This window comes from Suncus etruscus, chromosome 8, assembly GCF_024139225.1.
Source record: "Suncus etruscus isolate mSunEtr1 chromosome 8, mSunEtr1.pri.cur, whole genome shotgun sequence".
NCBI classification, from domain to species: Eukaryota; Metazoa; Chordata; class Mammalia; order Eulipotyphla; family Soricidae; genus Suncus; species Suncus etruscus.
Genome location: NC_064855.1, coordinates 124,079,928 through 124,092,983, shown reverse-complemented (window position 1 = coordinate 124,092,983; position 13,056 = coordinate 124,079,928). Strand labels below are relative to the sequence as shown.

Below are 13,056 nucleotides of genomic sequence, written 5' to 3'. Positions count from 1 at the left end.
ATGTGCTCAGAAGTCGCTCCTGGCTTGGGGGACCATATGGGACACCGGGGGATCGAACCGCGGTCCGTCCAAGGCTAGCGCAGGCAAGGCAGGCACCTTACCTTTAGCGCCACCGCCCGGCCCCTTCTTTATTTTTTTTAAGTTTAAAAAAATTTTTTCGGGGCCGGAGAGATGGCATGGAGGTAAGGCGTTTACCTTTCATGCAGAAGGTCATCGGTTCGAATCCCGGCGTCCCATATGGTCCCCCGTGCCTGCCAGGAGCAGTTTCTGAGCACAGAGCCAGGAAAAACCCCTGAGCACTGCCGGGTGTGACCCAAAAACCACCAAAAAAAAAATTTTTTTTTCTTTTTTTTCTTTATTTAAACATCTTGATTACATGTATGTTTGTGATTAGGTTTCAGTCATGTAAAGAACACCCCCTTCACCAGTGCAACATTCCCACCACCAATGTCCCAAATCTCCCTCCATCCCACCCCACCCCCACCTGTACTCTAGACAGGCTTTCCAGTTCCCTCATTCATTCACATTATTATGGTCGTTCTCTGTGTAGTTATTTCTATAATTGCACTCACCACTCTTTGTGGTGAGCTTCATGAAGTGAGCTGGAAGTTCCAGCCCTCCTCTCATTGTCTCTGAGGATAGTTGCAAAAATGACTTTTCTTTTTCTTTTATTTTTTTTTCTTTTCCTTTCTTTTCTTTTCTTTTTTTTTTTTATTTAAACACTTTGATTACATACATGATTGTGTTTGGGTTTCAGTCATGTAAAGAACACCACCCATCACCAGTGCAACATTCCCATCACCGATGTCCCAAATCTCCCTCCTCCCCACCCGACTGGGTATTGTTCTAACAGACATTGTAGTTTTTTTGTATTTTTGGCCACATCACTCCTGATGGGGCCAGAGTGGTGGCAGTAGAAGTAAGCATCTGCCTTGCAAGTGCTAGCCTAGGATGAACGGAGGTTCGATCCCCGTTGTCCCAAATAGTTCCACTCAAGCCAGGAGCAATTTCTGTGTGCATAGCCAGGAGTAAACCCTGAGCATCAACAGGTGTGGCCCAAAAACAAACAAACAAAAATCACTCCTGACAAGCTCTGGGGGACCATATGGGATGCTGGGGTTTGAACCTGGATCTGTCCCTGGGTCTGCCCCAGTCTGGCTGCATGCAAGGCAAATGTCCTACCTCTGTGCTATCGCTCCGGTCTATCTAACAGATGTATATATATATATATTTTTTTTTTTTTTTGTGGTTTTTGGGTCACACCCGGCAGTGCTCAGGGGTTATTCCTGGCTCCATGCTCAGAAATTGCTCCTGGCAGGCACGGGGGACCATATGGGACGCCAGGATTCGAACCGATGACCTCCTGCATGAAAGGCAAATGCCTTACCTCCATGCTATCTCTCCAGCCCCTATCTAACAGATATTTTAATGAGCTTTGCTTTTGTTTGAGGGCATTGCGGGCAGCATTCTGGAGAAGTCCATGCTGCAGTCCTGAGCCCTCTTTCCATTTTGCTCTTATCAATTTATCAACTCCCTTTCCACACTGGTTCTGTTTCACATGAGCCGCTCCAAGGCTGCAGTATGGGGCTGGCACATAGGCTGGGTGGGTCCTCTGTTTGGGCATTGCTGTGGCAGCCGGGCCCTGGTGGCCAGTGGTGAGTGTCCCCAAGATAGTTGCTTTGGGCCCTAGTGAGGATGGCCTTAGGTGAGACCAGGCAGCGTCCACTGAGACTGTCAGACCCTCAGGGACAGATCCCTCCTGTGGGTCATTACTGACTTTGTGCAAATTGGGGTCACTGGGCTGATGAGTGAGCGGGTTCAGATCCTGGCATGCTTTTGGAGCAGTGAGTGTAGATGATTTGCTGACTTCTGGATGAGTTTCAGAGTGCTGCCATGGGGAGGCCCCAGCTCCGTCTCCCCAAGGGACCCGCTCCAGTCATATGTCTTCGGCCTGCAGGAGCCCGCACTGTGTCCATGCCCGAGATAGACATGGGCGCCACTCGTAGGACACCCCAAATAGGCCTGATCTAAGAACCTTCCCAGAACCACCTAGGCAGAGACAGCTGCTGCTATTTTAAGTTCCCCTCAGGCAACTGTCCGGAAGCTGAGCCGTGGGGGGACAGCAAGGCGCCCAAGGGTCAGACTCAGGACTTAATCTAGACTCATGAATTGGAAGGGACTGAGGGAGTGACTGGCCCTGATCTGGAGCATTCTGGGATGGTCTGGAGTTGACTATGAGACAGGGTCAATTAGGGATAGCTCTTTCTTTTCTCCTTCCTTTCTTCCTTTTTTTTTTTTTTTTTTTTTTTTTTTGTTTTTGGGCCACACCCGTTTGACACTCAGGGGTTACTCCTGGCTTGGGGGGACCATATGGGACACCGGGGGATCGAACCTCGGTCCATCCGCTTGCAAGGCAGACACCTTACCTCTAGCGCCACCTTCCCGGCCCCACCTTCCTTTCTTCTTTCCTTCCTTCCTCCCTCCCACCTTCATTCCTCCCTCCCACCTTCATTCCTCCCTCCCACCTTTCCTCCCTCCCTCCTTTCCTTCCTTCCTTCCTTCCTTCCTTCCTTCCTTCCTTCCTTCCTTCCTTCCTTCCTTCCTTCCTTCCTTCCTTCCTTCCTTCCTTCCTTCCTTCCTTCTTCATTCCTTCTTCATTCCCTCTTTTCCTTCTTCCTTTCTTCACTCCTTCCTCATTTCCTTCCTGGGTCACTTTTCAGTGTCTTTGCCAACACAAACATAAAAGAGCCTTGTGCTGAGGGATTTTGTCAGGTAACCATGCTCTATCTTGAGCCCATGAGAATCCTGCTTTCTCTCCCCAAGTGTCAGAGAAAGGGGTTCAGGAGCAGGACCACCTGCCATTCGTCCACAGTCATCAGACGCCGCCACCAGAGCATTTTCACTTGGTGGCAAAGCCAAGAACAGGAGGCGAGGACACGGATGTGCCTAGTGAGGACCAGCCTCGTCTCTCTGGGCCTTCGACAGCCTGAAAGAACATCAGGGACACAATCAGACCAGCGTGGGGGTCAGGCCTGCCATGGGTCCAGGCAGAGTCAGGCTGTGCATAAGCACAGTGTGTGAATGTATGTGTGAGGAGACTGACAGGGGTCTTCAGGCCAGTTGGGGTATGGGGGTGGGGACATGGGGAGGGAGGAAGGGGAAGGTGACCAGGGAGAGTGGGGAGGGGCAGGGTGGGCAGGAGAGGTGCAGGGTCTCAGGAAGGCTCCAGGGCTCCCACTCTGCCGCTCCCCTAGGCGCAGGGTTAGAAGGACAGGCGGGACTGGGCAGGATCACCCTGAGTGCAGGGGTGGGACCAGGGCACCCCGACACAGACCCTCAAGGTCCCCAGGGCCCCTCACCCACACATGTCAGCGGGAGTCAGAAAGGGTTGTGGCCCTGTGGGTGAAGGGTGGTGGGAGGGGGAGAAGGACCCGAGGTGCCTCAGAGGCTGAGAGAGGGCTGACACCCCTGATGGGCTCTGGCCCTTGTGCCTGAGGCTCTGGGACCCAGTGTCAGGTCAGGCAGGCACTGGCAGGTCTCAGGGACAGCAGAGGGACCGGTTGATGTGGGTACCCAGATCCCAGCCGTCAGCTGCTAGGGGTCCGGCAGAAGGAAGAAAACATTCTAGCTGGAGGGAAGATTGCAGAGCCAAGAGCCAGACTCTGCTCCTGGGCCAAGTTGGGGGGCCTCAGGCTGCTGACTCCCCTCAACCAGATGCCACCCTAGTCTCTGGCGGGGAAGTCCCCGGGTGAGGGGAGGGGCAGGCAAAGGGGTGAAACGAGTCTGAATGAGGCTGGTCTAAGGGTCCCGATGGGCCAGTCCACTCAGGCCCTGCTCAGGGTCCCCAGGCCTTCTGCTCCCTGCCGTGGGGGCAGACTAGGTGAGCCTGAAACGGGCACACAGAGTCCAGGAAGAGTTGGGGGCTGCGCTGAACCGGGGGTGGGCCCGCTGCTGGGTTCCGGCCACCTGTCCTGGCTTTGTTCTGCCTCGTGTCCGGTCTATTCTGGGTGGCGCTACCCGGGGCAGCTGGGCAGTGGGGGGCATTTCCTGGGCGTGGGGTTCCCCTCCAGCTGCTGTTCACCCACACCAGGCTTCCGAGCTGACCTGGCCCACTCTGGAGGCCAAGAGAGACGTAGGCACAGACCAGAGCCCTGGCCCAGCCCCTCCGCGTTCTGAGTAGGGCACCCAGATTCTTAGTACCCCCTCCGTGACTCACACTCTTCACTGCCTTTCCAAAGAGTCCGGCATGAGAGGGCATGTGGGGGAAGCTGGACTGTCCAGCTGCCTGTTCTAGAACATAGACACACGTGTGTCTTCTGGTACAGAAGAGCCTATCTTGGCGGCAGCGCCAAGACAGAGAGGGTGCGGCATCAACGATGTGGGTGCGGGGATGGGGGCAGCCTCCATCAGTACATCTTCAGGGAAAATGCGGGGAGGGCAGAGCCTCCAGACCTTCTGCAGTCAATATCGGGGTCCAGGCAGCTGTGGTGTTTCTGCCGAGGCCCAGCAGGCGTGTTGATCTCATACATCATACATCTGTATGGGCATTGTGCTAGTTTGCAATGAAATCTGGGCTGAGCGCAGAGCCAGGGATAACCCCTAAGAGCTATCAGGTGTGGTCCCAAAACAAAACAAAATCTAGGGGGACAGAAACGCTGGGGAAGCTAAGAGGGCAGGGAAGGCAGAGCCTCAGGAGGACACCCAGGGCACAGCCCTGCTCCTGGCCTGGACACCACAGGGTAAGAACCTGGCCTTAGGGAGGCCTTCACGGAGTTTGGGGTTCAATGTGCCTGTTAAGAGGCGCCCCCATGTGGCAGGAGCTTGTGTAAGGCGGCTTCTAGTGCCACAAACCCCTCCGGCTATCTGCTTGCCAACCCAGAAGGTTCTGTGGTGCTCAGACCAGGAGCCACTGGAACAGAAATTATTTTTTGTTTGTTTGTTTGGTTTTAGTTACATCCGGCGACGCTCAGGGGTTACTCCTGGCTCTGCGCTCAGAAATTGATCCTGGCGGGCTCAGGGGATCATATGGGATGCCGGGGATAGAACCCAGATCTGTCCAGGGTCGGCAGCATGCAAGCAAATGCCCTCCCCGCTGTGCTATCACTCTGGAGCCAGAAATGACTTTTTTTTTTTTTTTTTTTTTTTGGTTTTTGGGCCACACCCGACGGTGCTCAGGGGTTACTCCTGGCTGTCTGCTCAGAACTAGCTCCTGGCAGGCACGGGGGACCATATGGGACACCGGGATTTGAACCAACCACCTTTGGTCCTGGATCGGCTGCTTGCAAGGCAAATGCCACTGTGCTATCTCCGGGCCCCCAGAAATGGCTTTTTAAGGCCCAGTGGTGATAGGCAGTCAGGTCAGGCGGTCTGCCCCTGCAGCAAAACAAAAACACGGGGCCGGAGAGATAGCATGGAGGTAAGGTGTTTGCCTTGCATGCAGAAGGACTGTGGTTCGAATCCAGGCATCTCATATGGTGCCCCGATCCTGCCAGGAGCGATTTCTGAGCATAGAGCCAGGAGTAACCCCTGAGCACTGCAGGGTGTGACCCCAACACCAAAACCAAACCAACAAACAAAAACACTGCTGAAAAATTGTTCTGTTGGGGGCCAGAGCTCAAGTCTGATGGGCGGGGCGGTTGCCTCCCACGCTTTCTTTCTTTCTTTTTTTTTTTAAATTTTTTTATTTTTAATTGTGAGAACAATGATGCAAAGAAAGAGGACAAGGTAAAGTTACAGTGGAAGGACAATCATCCATAAACAGAGTTCTCAGAAGAAATCCCCTTGCTAAATTTTGAACTTACAGTCAAAGAACATTAAGAAAAATAAAACAGGGGGCCGGGAAGGTGGCACTAGAGGTAAGGTGTCTGCCTTACAAGTGCTAGCCAAGGAACGAATCGCGGTTCGATACCCCGGCGTCCCATATGGTCCCCCCAAGCCAGGGGCGATTTCTGAGCACATAGCCAGGAGTAACCCCTGAGCGTCAAACGGGTGTGGCCCAAAAACCAAAAAAAAAAAAAAAAAAAAAAAAGAAAAAGAAAACAGAACCCATGTACAATTACTTGGTCCACAAGTCCCCAGATTGTAGTACATTATAACTTTTCTTGGCAATATAAGGCAATATAAACAATAATAAACAATTTCTTGGCAATATAAACAAAGCAATATAAGGCCATGAAATTTATGTGACTCCTTAAATATTTAAGGCATAGTATATTTTTTACATTTTTATGCACATGCATATTAGTTTAAGTTAACATCAAAAGTTTAATGTAACCCCCTAGGACCCTGCCCGAAGGGTGGACTGAGGATCACGTAGTAATTCGTGGGTCACGAGCGGGATCCGACCTGAAAGGGAGGAAAGAGGCTGAGAAAGAAATGAGCTCAAGTCAAGCTGGCTGATCAAGAGCTGAATTTATTAAGGCAAGACAAGCTTATATAGTTCTACAGCATAAGGAAGTAGCTTTCAGTACTTTTCCATGGTATAGAAAAGTAGGGGGGTCATACAGGATGGACTTTCCAGTTTTACAACATACCCTTATATCGCATAGACTTATATCGCACAGACATTCTTTCACAATGGTAGCTTAACAGGATGTGATATTATCTTAGCAACTCAGGCGGTTTACTGGGACATCTGACTTGTTTGGTTAACATTTCTTTTAGGTCCAGGGGGTAAATGCCACAGTGACCGCCTGTCAGGTACACAGGCCTTTGGTTTCTCAGGCATCAGAGACTCCATTTTGCTCTCTAGCTCTAACAGCCTCCAACAGTTTAAGTGTTTTTTTTTTTAAGGTTTAGAGTCAAAGGAGCATAGTAAAACGGTGTTAGAGTGGCAAATACTGTTTGCGTAGGCCCACCAAAATATGGGGGACATGGAAAGGAAAAGCCTTGGCCTAAATACAAGGAGACCCTACCCCTGAAGTTTCCTGGCATAAGACCAACACTAGGCGCCAGGCAAACTAGTTTGTTCAATCCAAGTCATTGTCTGTAGTGCCAATACAGCTTTATTTTTCATGCAGTCCTTATTGTTGGCATCAGGTTTATGTATTAATGATCCTGGAATCTGCATATCCTACATTAAAGTCAGGCTGGTGTGGAGCAGCCTCTCATTTCACCTCACAATTAAAGGGCAATGCAGAAAGCCCTGTTCAGTAAGAAGATCATTGTTGTTGTTAAGTCTTCTCAGTGTAAAGGGAAGTCTCTTTTGAGTAGGTCAATGTCAGAGTAGTGGTAGGGTCTTCCCTGGTAGAGGATTGCTTCTAGGTGATGTTATAGACAACCTTGGATGTTTAGTAGATGGCTTCCCTAGATCAGGGGTGAGTGGAGAATGCCCATTCTTCTGAAGCCTGTGCCAGGTCATTATGTCAATGTTCAGGGTGTAAGGTCCCATTGCACTACAAGATTTGTGTGTCCCATCTCTATTAGATAAGAATTTATTTGTTTGTATAGTATTTTTCCATTTTAATGTGCCTATGCAAACAAGAAATAAAGCCACATGGCGCTATCGGTGTATATGGGGGCGTAAGAACACGTCCAAAAATACCTGTGACTTGGTTCAAACATAAGAATTAAACTGAGGGACTCTTTCAACAAATTCCCTATTGAACAGTTCACAAAGAGAAGAAAAGATAAAAAATGGGAAAAATCGTCACTGTATAAGAAAATATTCAGCAAGAGCTATAGTTGTCAAAGAAAACACACATAAGGGGCTGGAGAGATAGCATGGAGGTAAGGCGTTTGCCTTTCATGCAGAAGGTCATCGGTTTGAATCCCGGCATCCCATATGGTCCCCTGTGCCTGCCAGGAGCAATTTCTGAGCATGGAGCCAGGAGTAACCCCTGAGCACTGCCGGGTGTGACCCAAAAGAGCTATACACATACACACACACACACACAAAACACATATAAAATGTTGAAAAGACAAACGTGTCCATTTTATGCCTTTTAAAATTGTTGAGGGGGGTGTTAACTCCAGTGCACCACTTTGGTCTGTGACTTAGAACTGCAGTACTGAAGTTAAAAAGGGTAAATGTGGAGTAATGATGGTAGGGGGTGAGAGGGTTAAAGAGAAAAATGAGCTTTTGTAGGGGTGTGCAAAGGGCAGAGTACAAAATGAACATTCTGCATACACAAAAACATAATTCGAGGATAGAGAGTACTATTAATATATCTTGAGCGAGAGGGTGGTAGCCCCCACGCGGTTTTGAACATATAGACTGGTAAGAAATTACCAGTGACTGCTTTAGTGCAACCGAGCAACTCTCAGCACCCACAAGTTAAGCCTAGGGTAACCTTCAAGCTCCTCCAAGGGACCACCTCGCTGGCTTGCCCAGGCATGTGGCCCAGGGCAAGCCCTGGAGATCTGGAGCAAGGCGGTAGAGGGGTGCTGGGGTCACCCAGGTCCCCGCATCCCCCCTAGGACTGGTTAAAAAGGCCTTTGCCTCCCACACTTCCAACCCGGATTCAGTCCCCAGCATCCCAAAAGGCTCCCTGAGCCCCACCTGAGTTACCCCTGAGCAACCAGGTGTGGCCCCAAACAAAAGATAAATGTCTGGTGCATATGCTATGTGTATGGGCGGCCCTAATTTTGCTCCTGGTGCTAAATGGCCCCTAGCTTCCCTCATGGGCCCCCTCAGTTGCCCCCAGCGCCCAAGGCCAGCATCGTGTTACCTAACCTGAGCACTGAACCACCAACCCCCCCCCATTTATTTATTTTCAGAATCAGCCCCTTTACCTCTGAGCACCGCTGGGAGGGTTGCAGTAAGAAATGGCAAAGGTCAAAGGACTGGAGATACAGCACAGCGGGTAGGGCGTTTGCCTTGCATACGACCAACCTAGGTTTGATTCACAGCATCTCAGAGGGTTCCCTGAGGGCTGCCAAGAGTGATTCCTGAGCCAAGCAGATCCCTGAGGACCACCAGGCGGACCCAAAACCGAAACAACAAAAGAAAACAAACAAAAAGAAGCGGCAAAGATAAAAAACCCACCGAGAACCTGGTCTCCTGTCCGGAGTCTGGGCTCCTCTCCCTGGAGTTCTGCCCCTCCTCCCCACGGCCCCTCGTGTTCCGTGTGCTGATGCCACAGATAAGCCATGATATCGGGGCACCGAGACCCAGCAGGCAGGACAGTGGGGCAGAGGGGTGTTGAGAGACTCTGGGGCCAGTCTGGGCCCAACTCAGAGATGGCCTAGAAGTACCTGATGAGAGCTGGGGAGATGGTAACTGGACTTGGGCTTGGATGCCCCCTTGGATACCTCCATTTGGCAGCTGAATTTAGACACCCCTTAGATACCCCCACTGGATTGACTATTGAACCCGGACACACCCTCTTGTCCTGCTGATATAAAAGGAGAAACTTGGCCTGTTGGGGGGGGGTGGGCAGAATAGTGACCAGAGCAGTGCCGGCTGGCTCGTGGGGGACCAGAGATAAAGCATCAGAGAAATGCTGCCTGCTTTGCAACTATTTGCTTCTATATCTTCTTTGAACCAGGGTATCCCCTGGCCACTTCTGGCTGATGAATTCCCATCTAACTCTCTCTCCCTCTCTCTAGAACCCTGGACAACTGCAGCAGGCCTCGGACACCAGGAGAAATAAACGGTGTACTTAGTTTCTCTCCTCTCTTCTCTCCCTGTCCCTGGCAGGTGGTTGCTACATGTTGGCGCCTCTGGGTGCCTGGGGGGACACAAGGCCCCACCCAGCAGCTGGGCCCCACAGGTCCCTGTGAGCCTTGCAGCACCGGGTCCTGGTAGCCTTGGGGATCTGCAGCCTGCAGTCCTGCAACCCTGGCAGCCTTGGGCTTCTGTGGGGGTGGGGGTGGGGGGAAAGTTGGGCCAAAAGGAGTGCCGGGGGCTGAAAAGATAGCGCAGTGGGAAGGGTGCTTGCTTTGCATGCAGCCCACCTGGGTTCAATCCCCCGCCTCCCATATGGTCCCCTGAGTCTACCAGCAGTGATTCCTGAGCATAGAGCCAGGAAGAAGCCCTGAACACCACAGGATATGGCCCCAAAACAACATCAGGAACAGCAACACGGTTAGTGCACGGGGCAGATTCTTTCAGCAGGTTCTCCCTCCTCAGAGGCGCTGTCCACTTCCACTCGTAGAGTGTCCAGGGAGCGGAGCTGCAGACAGAAAAGTAAACAGAAGGGGCTGAAGCGAAAGCACAGTGGGGAGGGTGTTTGCCTTGGCCGACCCCGGTTTGATCCCTGACATCCCATAGGGTCCCCTGAGCCTGCCGAGAATGATTTCTGAATGCAAAGCCAGTAGGAACCCCTGAGTGTCGCTGGGTGTTGCCCCCGACACACACACACAAAGGGAAAGAAAAGCAAATAGAAGTGAGTCCTCACACTTGGTGCCCGCCCAGGCTCCTTGCCACTAGCCAGCGTGCCCGGGAGTGTCTGTTCCTCTCCGAGCATTAGGAAGCAGAGAGCAGCTAAGTGCAGACTGGTGTTCGATGCCAGAGCATCCTTGCAGCTTCTTCTGCGTGACCCTGTGTCCAGTGCTCCATCCCACCCGGCCCAGCTACGAGGTGAGGGCAGGACTAGATGCATGAGCATCTTGAAACGACATGCAGCCACCTCAGCTCTGCCACTCACGGCTGCTGCGACTCCCGCTCCATTTCTTTGTTCCTGCGTGTCTGCTCCTAAAGCTGAAGCTCTACAGCGGCGTTTGCCTTGCCAGCAGCCGATTCAGGACCAAAGGTGGTTGGTTCGAATCCCAGTTTCCCATAGGGTCCCCCGTGCCTGCCAGGAGCTATTTCTGAGCAGACAGCCAGGAGTCACCCCTGAGCACCGCCGGGTGTGGCCCAAAAACCAATAAACAAACAAACAAACAAATAAAGCTGAAGCTCTGAGCAGAGGGACCACAGGTGCTCCCCTGCAGGGTTGGGGCCAAGCTGGAGAGCAATTTCAGACCCTTCTCGCGGCACCTCCTGGCATGGTCAGCAGGGGGCGCCGAGAAGCAGCTCATCGACGCTCCTCTCTGGTCAGCCAGGAGGGCTGAAGTTCAACAGGGATCAGCACTGCAGGTGGAAGCAAATGCGCCTCCGGGAACGCCTGGACTTCCCCCGGGCCTTGGATCCCTCCCATCAGTTTGGCTTGTGCATCCTCCGCCCTCAAAACCAGCGTTCCCGAAGGTTTACTGGTCAGCGGCAAAGTCTGGAGGTGTCCTTCGCTTTTCTTCTGTTTGGGTTTTGGGCCACACCCAGTGGTTCTCAGAGCTTCCTCCTGGCTCTGCGCTCAGAAATTGCTCCTGGCAGGGTAGGAGACCAGATGAGATTCCAATGATCGAACCCAGGTAGGCCTTATGCAAGGCGAATGCCCTACCCACTATAGCTCTGGCCCTCGAGACTATAGGTTTCTTTCACTTTTCCTGTTGCTCTTCCTCTTACTTCTCCTCTTCCTCTTCTCCTCCTCTTTTCTCCTACTCCTTTTTCTTCTCCTCCTCCTCCTCTTCTTCTTCTCCTCCTCCTCCTTCATCTTCTCTTCCTCCTCCTCCTCCATCTTCTCTTCCTCCTCCTCCTCCTCCTCCTCCTCCTCCTCCTCTCCTCCTCCTCCTCCTCCTCCTCCTCCTCCTCCTCTTCTTCTTCTTCTTCTTCTTCTTCTTCTTCTTCTTCTTCTTCTTCTTCTTCTTCTTCTTCTTCTTCTTCTTCACCATAACAGGTGGTGTTCAGGGGCTACTCTTGGCTCTGTGCTCAGGAGTCAGTCACTGTTGGTGAAGCTCAGAGGACCCTATAGGATGCCAAGGACTGACCAGTTGCCTGTGTGCAAGACAAAGGCCCTTCCTGCTGTACTATCACTCCAGCCCCTGATTGTAGGCTTCTTTACCAAGTCAGCTTTCCCCTCGGCTGGGAGGATTCACACCCAGTCCAGATCTGATCCCAAGTTTGGCTTCTTTTTACTTAGTTGAGCGTTTGTTCGTTTGTCTTGGGGCCCACACAGGCCATACTTGGGGCTTGATCTTGGCTCTGTGCTCTGCAATCACTTCTTGCAGATTCAAGGGACTATATGGGGTTCCTGGAATCCGATCCCAGTCAGCCACATGCAAGGCAAGCACAGTGTCTGCTGTACTATCTCTCTAGCTCCTGCTTATATGCTTAAACATCCCCCCACCCCCACCCCCCGCCCCGGCAACTCTGTGCTCAAGCATCACTCTTGGGTCAGGAGACTATATTTGGTGCTACATGGCTATGGAATTATTGGAAAAAAACTTCAGTAAAAGAAACTTTGTGAAAATTGCTAGATTCCACAACAGGGTTATTGAGCCATCGTCTGGGGTTTACTGAGCTTGTTTGAGCTAGTTGAGCATTCGGTGTTACTGATTTTTGTGTGTTGAACTTCGGGGACTTTGGTGCTACTTTCACATCTCATTTGCTGTGCTAGTCCTGGGGTAACAATACTGAGGAGTTTGGAGGTGTCCTGCAGCCTCGGAGGGGGCCATGTGCCGCAGGATTCCAGGCTCTGTGGAGCTGGGCTGATGAGCTGCTGTGGAAGCAGCTGTGGGAGGTGGTTATGGCTGCCAGGGCTTCTGGAAGTATGGGGAGTGGGGGAAAACACTCCGGAGAAGACCCCAGAGTCCTCCTCCCAAAAGCATATCTGGAGATTTTGTTGGTTTGGTGTCTGTCGAGTTTAGTTATGAAGCAGTGAAGTTGGGCCCTTAACGTGGAGGTGACTTTGGGATGTGGGTGTGGTGGCTGGGGTTTCTGCTGGGTTGGGACTCAGCCTAGGCCCTCTCAAGAGCACCCCAGAGTTTTCCGGGGTGAGACCAGTGTAGCCACAAATCCTTGCAGCTTGGCTGACGTCTGTTCTGAGAATAAAATTGAGTTTATGGAGCTGACTGGTGAACAGACATGGAGGTGGCTGTGGCTGTGCCCCTGAGTTTGTTCTTAAAAATATTTTTATTGGGGGGGGGACAGAAAAATAGCAGTAAAAACACCTGTGGCAGACCTGGGACAGACTCGGGTTCGATTCCCAGCATTCCATATGGTCTCCCAAGCCTGCCAGGAGCGATTTCTGAGCAGAAAACCAGGAATAATTTCTGAACACTGCCGGGTGAGGCCCCCCC

General features: G+C 51.8%; 1 protein-coding gene across 1 annotated transcript in view; it reads left to right on the top strand.

The window, feature by feature from the left end:
* Positions 1 to 13,056, top strand: part of ARHGEF7 (Rho guanine nucleotide exchange factor 7) — a 496,685-nt gene that overhangs the window by 416,902 nt on the left and 66,727 nt on the right. The gene's annotated exons all lie outside the window — the stretch shown is intronic.